Source organism: Rhinolophus hipposideros (assembly GCF_964194185.1).
Source record: "Rhinolophus hipposideros genome assembly, chromosome: 8".
In the NCBI taxonomy this organism is placed as follows: domain Eukaryota; kingdom Metazoa; phylum Chordata; class Mammalia; order Chiroptera; family Rhinolophidae; genus Rhinolophus; species Rhinolophus hipposideros.
This window is the reverse complement of record NC_138054.1, coordinates 65,871,139-65,885,293: the sequence shown is the minus strand read 5'-3', so window position 1 is coordinate 65,885,293 and position 14,155 is coordinate 65,871,139. Positions and strand designations below refer to the sequence as shown.

General features: G+C 37.5%; 1 protein-coding gene across 2 annotated transcripts in view; it reads left to right on the top strand.

Moving 5' to 3' along the window:
* The window catches only part of CCDC30 (coiled-coil domain containing 30), an 89,145-nt gene that overhangs the window by 32,613 nt on the left and 42,377 nt on the right, over nt 1-14,155 (top strand). The gene's annotated exons all lie outside the window — the stretch shown is intronic.

The window sequence follows — 14,155 nt, the reverse complement described above, 5'->3', positions numbered from 1 at the left end:
CCATTTGCAACAACATGGATGAACCTAGAAGGTATTATGCTAAATGAAATAAGTCAGACTGAGAAAGACAAATAGCATATGATGTCACTTATAAGTGGAATCTAAAGAACAGAATAAACAAACAAACAAAACAAACAGACTCATAGATACAGAGAACAAACTGATGGTTTCTAGATGGGAAGAGGGTTGGTGAGATGGATGAGAAAGGTGAAGGGATTAAGAGGTACAAATTGGTAGTTACAAAATAGTCACAGGGATTTGAAATACAGTATGGGGGATATGGTAGTCAATAGTATATTACAAAAACTATATTTTAAGATGGGTACTATATTTATGGGGGGATCACTTCATAAATTATATAAATGCCTGACCACTACACTGTAGACCTAAAACTAATATAAAATAATATTGAATGTCAACTATAATTTTAAAAATATATAGTCACGGGGTGTAAAGTATAATACAGGGAATATAGTCAATGGTATGGTGGTCAGAGGGGTAGTAGACTTGGAGGGACTATCCCTTTGTGAGGGGTGTAATGTCTAATCATTATATTGTTTTGTAACCTAAAACTAATAATAAAAAAATAATAATCGAGGGCCAGACCGCTGGCTCAGGCGGTTAGAGCTCCATGCTCCTAACTCCAAAGGCTGCCGATTCGATTCCCACATGGGCCAGTGGGCTGTCAACCACAAGGTTGTCAGTTCGATTCCTCCACTCCCGCAAGGGATGGTGGGCAGCGTGCCCTGCAACTAAGTTTGAACACGGCACCTTGAGCTGAGCTGCCACTTAGCTCCCGGATGGCTCAGTTGGTTGGAATACATCCTCTCAACCACAAGGTTGCAGTTTGACTCCCGCAAGGGATGGTGGGCTGTGCCCCCTGCAACTAGCAACAGCAACTGGACCTGGAGCTGAGCTGTGCCCTCCACAACTAAGACTGAAAGGACAACAACTTGAAGCTGAATGGCACCTTCCATAACTAAAATTGAAAGGACAACAACTTGACTTGGAGAAAAGTCCTGGAAGTACATACTGTTCCCCAATAAAGTCCTGTTCCCCTTCCCCAATAGAATCTTTAAAAAATTAAATAATAATTATAATAATTAATAAACGGGGGAAATATGCTTAGGAAAAATAAGTAAAGTGCAAATCCCCGTTTCCCAGGCCAGACCACTGATTCTGAATGTGGGGGTGTGGCAGCAACATGTGGCTGTGTGTTTAAATCCTCAGGTGAGATGCTTGAACTAGACACTAAAGTTAGTCTAGGAGCTTTTACACATTCAAATGTTTCCAAACAAATAGGATCAGACTGGTCGAAATTTGTTCTCTTTAGTGCATATATAATATTCTTTCTATTGTTTTCTTGTAGCGACTATTATTGCTTTTATGAATCAGTGAAATGCATTCAAAACTTGAGAACAAAAACGTGTAATGATAGTGTAAAACTCTATAGCTCACATCTTTTTGCTTGTTAAAAGATAGAAGAAAACACTAAAGGGCACTCTGAGAAGCAAACTCCAGAGACCAAAAAAACCCTTTTATGTAGAAAACCATGGATTTATGAAACCTTACCCTGTGGTAAAAACGGATTAGATTATATACAACAACGGCAAAGTATTAAATTGGAAGACTTGAACTTGGATGTCAATTTATGTTACTTAAGGCAATAACTAAGGCTTTAATGGAATCGATGTAGTTTTTCACAGTTATACATAAGAGTATGCAAAATAAAATTATTTGTCTTTTCACTTAACTTCACAGGTCTTGAAGCTTGCACAAGATTTTGAACAATTAAATAATTTTATTGTAGGGAGCAAAACTGCAGCTGCTAATTTAATTACAAGTGAAAATATTTGTAAAGGTCTTGTGTTTAAAGTACCAATTTTGGAAGTAGAGATTTAAAGCCCAAAGGAAGAGAGAAAGGAACTCTGGTAAATTGAGAAAATCCCCTGTCACATTAATTATTTGGAGGGAGGGGACATACATTTTATTTGGCTTGATCATTATAAGAATTTGACATTAATTTCCAAAGGATGTGAGTGGAAAAATTAGTTATAAGCAAGCATTCCCCAAAGAGTTTGTTTTCTGATATATTATTACATGTTAAAAAACTATTTTTCATGCTTTTTAAAATTAATATATGCTTTTTATTGAAAATTTGTAAAGCATGAGAAAGTGTAGGAAGATGAAGTAACCCATAATTCCCACCACAGTGAGATGTTAACATTCTGTTTTTCCTTTCTTATCTTTTTTTCTGTACACATACACATATATGTATTTTTTTGCATAATTAAGACTATGCTCTGCAGAGAGATTTGGTTTTTGCTGTTTTATTTAACATTGTATCTGATATTTGTTTTGAGAACCTCTTTTTTGTGTGTGTTAATCTTGCCCTCTAACTCTTGTATATCTACTTGGTCATCAAAAGCATCTTTCACAGGAACTTTTGAGGCTTGGGCAAATGCACTACTCTGTTTTGGCGCAAAAACTAATCGATGCATTCAGATTTTGTCTGGGCAAAAGCCTAAAACTAGATCATCAAAAGGAAACAATAGCTGTCAATTTTTAGTTATATTCCCTACTAAAGGATACATCATAAATGAACTGGGAAAGTATTGTGCTGGTATAGCCCAATTTAGATCTTCATAAATCTTCTAACATACCTAGAAGGAGATTGTTCTGCCAGTTTGGGGCCCCTGAATTTTATGCCCTCTTAAAAACTGTTTTTGAATTTAGAGTGAGTTCTGAGTCCAAGGTTCACAATCATGAAACTTAGTTGCAGAAGTGAGAAGAGCATGTTGGAGAGATGGTGAGGAACAGGTGTGACAGGGTCACCAGAGCAAAGAGCCAAGAAGCTACGTCACAGCATTTAGGTTGGTTGTAGGGGGAAAAGGAAGTCTAGTTTTGAGCACTAGAATAGTGTATTACAAGGTCTTTGAGGGAGATTGTTCTATTATCTCTATATTAGATGAATAGGAGAGGAAAGACAGTCCAATTAATCCAGATATGGAGCCACAGATGAAGAGATAGTTGCCTAGATTGAGTAAGAGGCAATGGAGATGAAATGGCCAAGATGAATGCTTTTCAGAGGAATTGACATTAATGATCAAAGCTGACAAAAGCCCACCCAGCTGATTTGGGTTAATTGGCAGGGATACTTGCCAAAGGGAGCGAGATTGTGACCTTAATTCATTTGGAGGTGGGGAAGTTTGCCATGAAAAAGATACTGGCTTTCTCTATAAAAAGCCCCTTGCCGCCGCCTGTTTCCATGACTTGGTCTAAACTGCTTTCCATTGCTGGGACTGTGAGAAGTCTACATACCTGCCACATGCTTCGGTCTCTCCTCTTCTCATAATGTTTCCCTGCTTGCTTATGTCCTATGCCCCAGTTCAAGCCTCAACTTAATCTGAGCCCCATTACACAATCACATTCAACAAGAAATTGCCTATGTATGTTACCAGGTGTCAGGTACTGTAAGTAGACACTGAGGATAGAAAATCAGATGCAGTTCCTATCCTTGTGGGCCATATAACCTGATGGGGGAAGATAAACTGTTAAACAAGGGAGTATTGAATACTATGGGATCACTAATCAGGGACCCTGGCCCAGGCTAATAAACCAGAAAATATTCTTAAAGGAATTGACAAATTAAATTGAGTCCTAAAATATGAGTACTCAAGGGCCACACAAAAGGATGGTAGAATTATTTTCAGGGAGGTATGATGAGCGCAAGAGAAAGCATGATTTGTTTGAGGAACTAAAAGCGACCTCAATACTGCTATAGTGTAGAGTGTGAAGAAAGGTAAAAAATGGTGAAGGAGATGATGAGAATGAAGAGGTAGGCAGAGACCAGAACATGAAGGAACATGAATGCCTGCATTAAGGAGTTTGGGTAACAGGAAAATACTGCAGGGTTTAGTAACATGGGAGACAGAAAAACAGATTTGTGGTTTAAAAGATCACTCTACCTGCTGTGTGGAAAATAGATTGTTGATACGAGAATGAAGGTAGCAAGACCAGTTAGGAGGCTGTTACTGTAATCTAGGTGAGAGATGATGGTGTTTGTAAGGACAGAGAAAAGTGGATGTCCCTCTTTTTTTCTTTCAATTTTCTTATTTCTGAAGTCTACCCCATCTGATATTAACATAGATTTCCCCTTCTTTCTTATTATTAATGTTTGCATGATACGTCTTTTTTCATCTTATTGCCTTCAACCTGATTATTATCATTATATTTGAAGTGAGTTTTTGTAGACAGCGTATACTTAGGCCTTTTGTTTTAGTACACTTTGCTAATCTCTGTCTTTTAATTGGTATATTTAGACCATTTACATATATTGTAAACATTCACACAGACACACACACACACACACACACACACACACACACAGGGGATGCCAAAAACATGTATACACATTTTAAGAGATGTTATCTGTGGTCAAGCAATAGTTCACTGTAATCAGAAGTGTCTGGACGCTGATGGTAACCACTTTGAGCACCTTTTATAATTGCAGAAGTCAAATGTGACTTGTATTCCTCTTTTGTTATCGGTATATGTTGAGTATTACAATTAATATAGTTTTTTTCCTTTCTTAAAATGTGTGTGTGTGTGTCTAGGCTTAAGGCTGCCACTTTTTTTTTGTTTGTTTCTGCTGTTTGTATCCGTTTTCTATTTTATGCCTTTCTGTGGATTACTTGAACATTTTTACAATTCCATTGATTTATCTATAGTGTTTTTGAGTGATCTCTTTGTATAACTTTATCAGTGGTTGCTCTAAGTATTACATTTTACACACACAAACACAAACACACACATGGTCGTTATTTTACCAGTTTGAGTGAAATGTAGAAACCTTACCTCCCTTTATGTCCATTTACCCTCCCCCATTTATAATACAAGTGTCTCAAAATTTTTTTCTGTGCATGCATTTAGACTCACAACAGTGTTATAATTTTTCCTTCAACCACCATACAGAATTTAGGAAACTCAACTGGAGAAGGAAATGTATTTACCCATATTTTTACTCTTTCTGTATTTTCTTCCTTCCTGATGTTCCAAGATTCCTTCCTTTATTATTTCCTTTGTGTATAGAGAATTCTTTGTGTATAGCCATTCTTTTAGAGTATTACCTACTAGTGACAAAGTCTCTTAGTTTTTCTTCATCTGAGAATGTCTTGATTTTCTCTTCATTCCTAAAGGATATTTTCACTGGGTACAGGATTCTGGCTTGACAGTTCTTTTCTTTCAGCACTTGAGAAATGTTATGCCACTTCCTTTTGGTCTCTATGGTTTCCGATGAAAAGTCTGTCATTTGATTTGTTTTTCTCTGTAGGTAAGATAGTGTTTTTCCTACTGCTTTCAATATTTTTTTCCTTGTCTTTAGTTGTCAGGAATTTGACTCTGATGTGTTTTGGTACAGATTTCTTTAGGTTTATCCTGTTTGGAGCTCACCCAGTTTCTTGAATTGGTATGTTTATGTCTTTGGGGAAGTTTGTAGCCATTATTTCTTCAAGTACTTTTTTAGCTCTGCCTTTTTCTCCTTTCATTCCAGGATCCAATGACACAAGCATTAGATCTTTTGTTATAGTCCCACAGTCCCCAAAAGCACTTTGGTGTCTTTTTTTTCAGTCTATTTTTTCTCTGTTGTTCAGATTGGGTGATTTCTATTGCTCTGGCTTCAAGTTCTCTGATTCGTTTCTCTGTCCTTTCCATTCTGCTGTTGATTATATCCATTGAGTTTTTTAAATTTTGGTTATTGTATTTTTTGATTCTAAAATTTCCATTTGGTTGTTTTACATATATAATATATGTATTATATATTATATATAATATATATAAATTTATATATATATAAATTTATATATATATAAATTTATTTATATATATATATAAATTTTATTGGGGAATATTGGGGGACAGTGTGTCTCTCCAGGGCCCATCAGCTCCAAGTCGTTGTCCTTCAATCTCATTGTGGAGGGTGCAGCTCAGCTCCAAGTCCAGTCGCCTTTTTCAATCTTTAGTTGCAGGGGATGCAGCCCACCATCCCAGGGAATTGAACCTGCAACCTTGTTGTTGAGAGTTCGCCCTCTAACCAACTGAGTTATCCGGCCGCCCCTCTGGAATCTTAGCAGCAGCTCGTTGTCTTCAATCTAGTTGTGGAGGGCGCAGCTCACTGGCCCATGTGGGAATCGAACCAGCAACCCTGCTGTTCAGAGCTCGTGCTCTAAGCAACTGAGCCATCCGGCTGCCCTGGTCCTTATTTTATATCTCATATTTCTTTGCTTGAGACTGTCTAGTTCTTTTCTCAGACTTTCTATTTTTTTCATTTGTTTCAAGTGTGTTCATAATTGCTCATTAAAGCATTTTTATGATGGCTGATTTAAAATCTTTGTCAAAATACATAGTGTTCACCATAACACCACAGAACCGAATATTGTCAATAATATTATAATAATTATATGTGGTATCAGATGAGTACTAGATTTCTCAGGGTGATCACTTCATAAATTATATAAATGTCTAATCACTATGCTGTATGCCTGAAACATATTGTATGTCAACTGTAATTGGAAAAAAATTTTAAGTTTTCTAAATAAATCTTTGTCAGATGATTCTGATATCTTGGTTTTGTCTTCTATTGTGACCTTCTCTCATTCAAGTTGAGATTTTCCTGATTCTTAGTGTGGTGAGTAATTTTAGATTGAAATCTGAATATTTTGGGTATTATAATATACGAGACTCTAGATTTTATTTAAACCTTCTGTTTAGCTGGCTTCTTCTGATATCACTCTGGCAAGGGATGTAGGAGGTGCTGTCTCATTACTACCCCAGGGTGGGGGTAGAAGTCCAGGTTCCCTATTCAGCCTCCATGAGCACCCAAGAAAAGAGGGGCTCCTTGTTACTGCTGGTGAGGGTGGGAGTTTCTGTTCCCCACTAGGCCTCTGCTTATGTCGTTCTGACTGTGGGTGGGAGGAATGCCTTGTTACTGCTCCCTACGTGGCCTCCATGATATCGTGAGGAAGGTGGATAGAATTGGTCTTGTTAGGCTGGGTGATGGTGAAAGTCCTGACTCTTCACTAGGTCTCTTCTGACACTACCCCAGTGGAAAGGGGGAAGGCTGTCTCCTCACTGCCAGGTGGGGGTGGAAGTCCGGAAACACCATGCCTGTTACTGCCTGGCAGGGATGAAAGTCCCTGCTCCCTATTGGCCTCTGACACAAGCACAGCAGGAGATTTGGGGTGTCTCATAATAGCTGCTGAAGGTGGAAGCATAAGCTTCCAATTTGACCTTTGTTGACATGAATGGGGGTAAGGTGACAGCTTTTTCCCGTCGTATTTGGCTGGAGTAAAGCAGATATTATCCAAAAGCTTGCTTTCTTGCTTGACTATTTCCTGGTCCTCTGTCTAGAGACAACAGGCAATTTTGTTTTGCTCGTTGGTGTTTTCCAGGTGGTCATCTGGAAGTCTGGGATATATAAGGCAAAAAGGAAACTCATAGCCAAGTCGTTCCCCAAGTCCCAAGTTCCCTAGCTGGTCTGCCTTCTTCTCTGCACGTTTCAGATTCTTCTTATGTTTGTTTTACATATAACGTCCAGGGTTTTGGTTATATTTGGTGATAGAAATTAGGAAAAGCATATCTTCTCCATCTTCCTGGAAGCAGAAGTCAGTTTTTCCATTTTTAAAAATATGGTGTATATGTTTGCATTTTTCCTGTCTTCAAGTATATCTAGCATCTATTGGGAGTAGGAAAGGAAAAAGAGTTTATGGAGGATGAAAAAAAATCAGTTATTTTATCAGAAATTTATTTTTAAAGAATTTTACTCTTTATCTTATGGTTTTGAACCATTTGAATATATTATCTTTTTTAAAAGACTGCTGAGTTCAAAATAAAATACTTAATTCTTTTTTTATACAGTGTTATAGGAATTTTAAAAGGGAAAAAGCTCCCTAGACACAATTTTTCCCCTGTTCCTTTCCAGCATTTTCTACATATACATTTTTCATAGTATGTATTATGTTTATACACATTATCCAAATATATATATATACATACATATATGTATTATTGTTCCATCATTTTACTTTAATGAGTATTTTTCATGTTGATAGTTTTTACACCACTTTCAAGTTGATTTATCTTTAATTCTTTTAGCCATTTCCGTGTTTCCATTTCATCACTATTTTAAATAGCGTGGTTATGGGCATTATTATATTTTCAGCTATTTTCTTCTTATGAATGATTTTATTGCAGTAAATTCATTGGTATGTCATTATTCATTCAAAGGGTCTGAACATTATTATGGCTCTTGATCTGTATTGCCAGATTGCCTTCTTGAAGGATTTGAGCGCCAACTATATTTTGCAAAGCAAATTATGCTATGCTCTGAGGTACCTGAAACAAATTTAAGATTAAGGGAATAAAAATAAACTTAGCATGCGTGTGTTCACTCTACTTTTCAGCCACGCTCTGTAACCACTGTGGGTACCTTCCCTCCCCTTGGTTTCTGTGGCTCGCAGTCTCCTGGTTTCCTTCCCCCCGCTCTGGCTTCTCAGCTTACTCTTCATGCTTCCGTTCCTCTGCTTGTTTCTTTCAAGTGTTTAGGCTTCTGTCTAGAATGATCCTCCTCCTCTCACTTTCCCCCTTCTCCCTGGCTCATCTTATCGAATCCCAACGTTTCTGCTCACGTTCTTCTGTATCTGTATCTTCACCATAGGTATCTCTCCAATCGATATCCACATTCCCTCTTCTTGGTTTGCCATCCATTTGCCCATTTGCCCCAGTCAGAAATCCTGGTATCACCCATGATTGCTTCTTCACCTGCCACATCCAGTAAATGACAAATCGTATTAATATTGTGTTCTAAATACCTCTAGAACCCGTTACTTCTTTAAATCCCCACCATCCTTTTCTAGTCACTATTGTTTATTACATGGATAACTACAACAATCTCTCAGCTGATTTCCCTACCATATGGCATCCAAATAAAGTTTCTCTCTTTTGCCTCTGGGCTTTTACCCATCTTATTTATTAAGTCATTCTGAAACACCTTTATTGTTCCCTGTTCTCATTTCTACTGACACCCTCCAACATACGAGTGCATACACATGCAAGTATGCACACACCCCTTCCTTTACACTTATCTAATTTGTGCCTACTTACCATCAGGCCTCAGATTACTCACTACTGTTTAATCCCTTGTTTACTCATCCTTAGTTCTCACTAAACTATAAATTCCTTAAAGCAGGGATTAGGTTCTATTGTAGCCATAGTACCTGCCAAAGTGCATGGTGCTTATTGAGTGATTTTTTAAATTTTATTCTTTATAATCCCTGTCTTCCCAATGCCATATTAAAAGTTGAAACAGTGAAAAACTCACTTAAACTGGTGATGGGTCATCTTCCTGATGTGGAAAAAAAATAGGACTCATTTGTTTACTTGTAAGAATAAGATAACTGTTGTACTGTAGAATTCAAGTTGAAAATCTTGTTTGCGGTACTGACTGATAGATTTTTTCTTCTATATTCTGCTAATAGAATGAACATTTTGATAGTTTTTTTATTGTTATATTTGCACCAAGTCCTGAACTAGGAGAAAGTAAGCAGAAGGAAATTCCAGAAGAGTCAGTAAAGGAGGGCAGTTTTCCAAGAGAGGGTCAGAAAGAGGAGGACTCCCAACAGAACCGAGATGTGAAAGGTGAAGAACGGCAATTGACCTTGAAGCCTGAGGAAGTTGTGAAACTTAGAGAAGAGCTAAGCCAACTGAATCAGAGCCTTCCTCAGGCCCAAAGATCTGAGGATAGCTCAGATGACAGTAACACCCAGATAGGTGCTGTAAACACGTGCTCTGACCAGGTCCATTTCCTCTGATCAGCTGTGGATGTAAATATAATTTTTATAGCATCATTAATGTACATTTATTGAACAAATCATAACCATGACCTGAAAGGTAATAAAATAGCAAGTGAAATCTGAACTAAGCCCATCAGTTGATGCACTTGATTATAAAGTGTTCTTCGGCTCTATCGAGGCTCAACAGGAAAAAATGCTGATTGTCATTGTCAGCCCTGGCAGGTGGGATAGGGAATGGCAGGATTTATGCCACATTTTTTACTCCTGGTACCTAACTTAGATATATAAAATACTTTGTTTTGGAGGGAAAAGACCACAGATTTGGAATTGTTTTAAATACGACTTTTATTGTTTACCAGAAATCTGCCTGTAGGGAAAAATGATTGGAGTAACTACTAGCCACACGTCAGTTCTTATACCTCAATTTTACAGGTTCCCTTTTGTACAAATTAAGATTTCCCTACACACATCTTTCTGGGAATTATTTTGAGATCCTCAGAAGGAGGCCTTTGTACTCATAAGTAAACCAAATTCAAAAGAATGATGGGCGGCCGGATGGCTCAGTTGGTTAGAGCACGGGCTCTCAACAAGGCTGCCGGTTCAATTCCCACATGGGATGGTGGGCTGCGCCCCCTGCAACTAAAGATTCAAAACAGCGACTGGCCTTGGAGCTGAGCTGTGTCCTCCACAACTAGACTGAAGGACAACGAGTTGGAGCTGATGGGCCCTGGAGAGACACACTGTTCCCCAATATTCCCCAATAAAAAAATAAAGTAAAATTAAAAAACTGGTAATATACATTTGAAAAATGATTCAAGATACTTTTAGAAAAAAAAAGGAAGAGTAACAGTAAAGGAAATAAAAAATATATTTGACAAGAAATTCAAATACAGAGTTTGAAATCTAGGCAAGTCAAGTAAACAAGGAAAGTAGATACCTGAAAGGAGATTCACATACATTTGGAAAAAAAAGGGAGTCACTGGATTTGTTCAAAAGACCAAAAGGAAGTATGACATCAGACACTCAAAAAGAGACTAATGTCGCATCTCCTGGACAGGCCCTGTATTGGGCCATGGGCCAGCGTAGGAGACTCGGGCAGAGGCTGAACACTGTGGTCACAAATATTATAAAATCTTTGCTTACAAGTTCGAAACGATCAGTGTTGTTTTAGAAAATTGAGATTTAGAGTATGAGAAGTAATACCCTGGTTAACTTATTAATTTTCTTTAACTTACTCCTTCCCATTATCTGAAGAATAATTTCTCAATACCCAGGAAGGAGGTAAAAAGAAAAAACTATTAAATATGTAAAAATTCTATGAGAAATCTGGGGAAATAGCCATTTTGTGAAAGGGCAAATAGTCCTGTATACCACATAACCTCTTTAAGGTTTCACTGAATTCTTGCATAGTTCAGTAATTATTTTCCCTAACAATTACTTTGAATTATTGAAAGAAATGTGAATTGCTCTTATTCGTTTATTCAGCTAATATTAATTGAGTATCTATGATGTACTAGGGCCTGTTAAGGCACATACAGCAGTAAACAAGATAGATGTGGGCCTCGTGGGGGGGGGGGGGAATAACATATTTGTATTTTGAACTTTATATTTCCCAAAGCACTGTCACACACACTATTTCATTTACTTCTTGAAGCTAGCAAAGAAGAAAATACATTTCAGACAGATTTTTTTTCCAGCAGTGTGCTGTGGAGTGATAATTTCACAACCTTTTTCTGTATATGAGTATAGAGTTCTTTGACCTGCTGATGCCTATGGATTGTTCTACTTTTTAGTTGTTGTGTGTGTGTGGTTTTGTGGTCTTCACCCCTATTGTCAGGTTATGGTGTCTAGTACCTGGCTGCTCTCCATGTGTGCTGTATCTTCTTAATCACATAATGTGCAAATTGAAGCAACTACTCTAGGCTGAGACCAGATACCACACTTTAAAGAATACTTGTGTATGGTGAATACATAGAAAAAGAACTGCAAGAGCCTCTTTTTAGAGTAAATCTGTGAGTTCATATGTATTTGTGTCTGCGGATGGCCTTTGGGGGCTTAATTTCTGCATCTGGACAATATTCCAGGTGAGGTTGTGATAGCTGAATTCTAGATACTTCCTTCCAAAAATTCTTGTAATAAGTTGAAACTACCATTAAGATCTTAATTTTATAGGTTTAAAAATCTAGCTTCATGTTTCTTCGTAACATTATTGAATATTGATTATGTTCTAAGCACTATACTGAATACTCTGTGTATATTAAGCAACACAATGAAGCAGGAATATTATTGTTTTCACTTTATAGATGAGGAAAGGGAAGCTTTAAAGAGGTTAATTTGCCCAGAATGACACACTGTGGGGAGACCTGGGTCTGTCTACTCTAGAGCCTGACTTTTAAACTGTTACGTCATTTGCTTCCAATTGCTGAGAAATTCAAAGGAAGCATACAGTTGTCATGTCAAACTAATTTCCTAAGAAAGACTGGCAAGCTGGCTTCCAGAAATCCTCCCGGGGTGTCTGTCACAGATTATCATGGTGAATTTACTCAAGGTTTGGCCCTTAGGTTTGCAGGCTCCAAAAGTTGATGTATTCGCCCCTTAAATAGATCTGTGTCTTGGAGATAAACTCACATGAAGCCAAACTTTCAAGAACTATTCAGTAAAATCAGAATGTCAATGAGTTATGCTTCTGTAATAATTAATTATAAACCTCAGTTGAACAGTTGCATTTACCTGGAGTGAGCTGAAAAAGACAAATCAAAATCCGAAGAATGTTTGATGAGTAGGGAGTCAGAACACGTGCACTTGGTTTGATGATTGATACACTAACAGATTTTGATAGCCTGTGTTCTCCACATTCACTGGATGAGAATATTTAAAGCCAATAGTCATAATAGGAATGATCTTGTCATTGGGACCAGTATATGAACTTAGTTCGTATTAAATTTTTACTAAGATAATATTTTAAAATATCAAAAGCTAGATTTTAAGCCTATAAAATTAAGACAAAGCTGGTTCCAATTTGTTTTAATTCCTAAGGAATTAAAACTGATAAATTTCCTTAAGGGAAAAGAAACATTAGACATCATCTGCTCTTATGCTTTTAATTTGCAGATGAGTAAACTGAGACTCAGGATATCTGGCTTAATAAATCTGTTGATTGATCAACAAAAAGGACTCTTATGTACTTTAGTTTGTACTCTTACATTGTTCCTAGTTCTAGCTTAATGAGTCTTTATGCCTCTGCAATAACTTTCTCCTGGGAAGTAATTTACACAATGGGAAAAAATAGAGACCCTTTATATTGGCCATTTGACTGACTGACTGGTAGTTCCTTTAATAGTTGCCTTTTTTGAAAAATAATTTGTGGGATGGCCAGTTAGCTCAGTTGGTTAGAGCGTGGTGCTGATGGCACCAGAGTTGCCTGTTTGATCCCCGGGTGGGCCACTGTGAGCTGTGCCCTCCTTAAAAAAAAAAATAATAATAATTTGTATTTCTACTCTGACAAAGTGACTTGACTGAAAAATGTAGACAAGAAGAACATTCTGACTTTTCTCATCTTCAAAACAGACGAAAAACGGACAAAGGCTGTGCTTTGTCCCATTGTATAAATGGTGTTCTTCTCTTCTTTGTCCCTGTTTTGATATGTTAAACGGCTACATAGGCTGCTGATTACTAATTAATTGTTCAAATCTGCTGTGTAATGGTTAAATAAGAAGCTAGAGTGGTGATCAAGGTTTTCCGGGCTTCAGGAGAACTCTTGTTTTCAGATAGAAGAAGACAGTTAAAGGAAAGTTAAGTAGGCTGAACAGTAATGGGCGGTGTTATTGAGTGCTTATTACCTGCCAGGCACCATGCTATTCTGGATTGCAACCCAGATGTATCTAACTCCAAAGTGAGGGTTCTAATAGCTACGTTGTAATTCCATTAAAGAACTTTCTCTAGGGATCTTACACACTTGCAGCTCTAAAACAAGCAAATTGAATTTAGATTGCCTTCTGACTAAACCAAAATAGGAATTTAAGGGCTAGCAGGACTTGGGAAATTCTGTGTGGTAATTCTGTTTTAAGCAAGATAGAAATAGAATAAATGACATGGGCTTTTCAGAAAGTCATGGACAGGAAGCGTACTGGACCAGACTCAGGAAACTATAAGTAAATCTTATCTATCGAATTGAATAGGTTGAATTGTTTATCTACTCAGCACACCTGTGTGCCTACCTTTGAGCAAACCCAAATGACTCCTTTGGTCCCGATATATTGCAGTAGAGGGACCTGGTAGCAGAGTGTGGTGTTGAGTAGTCACTGAAG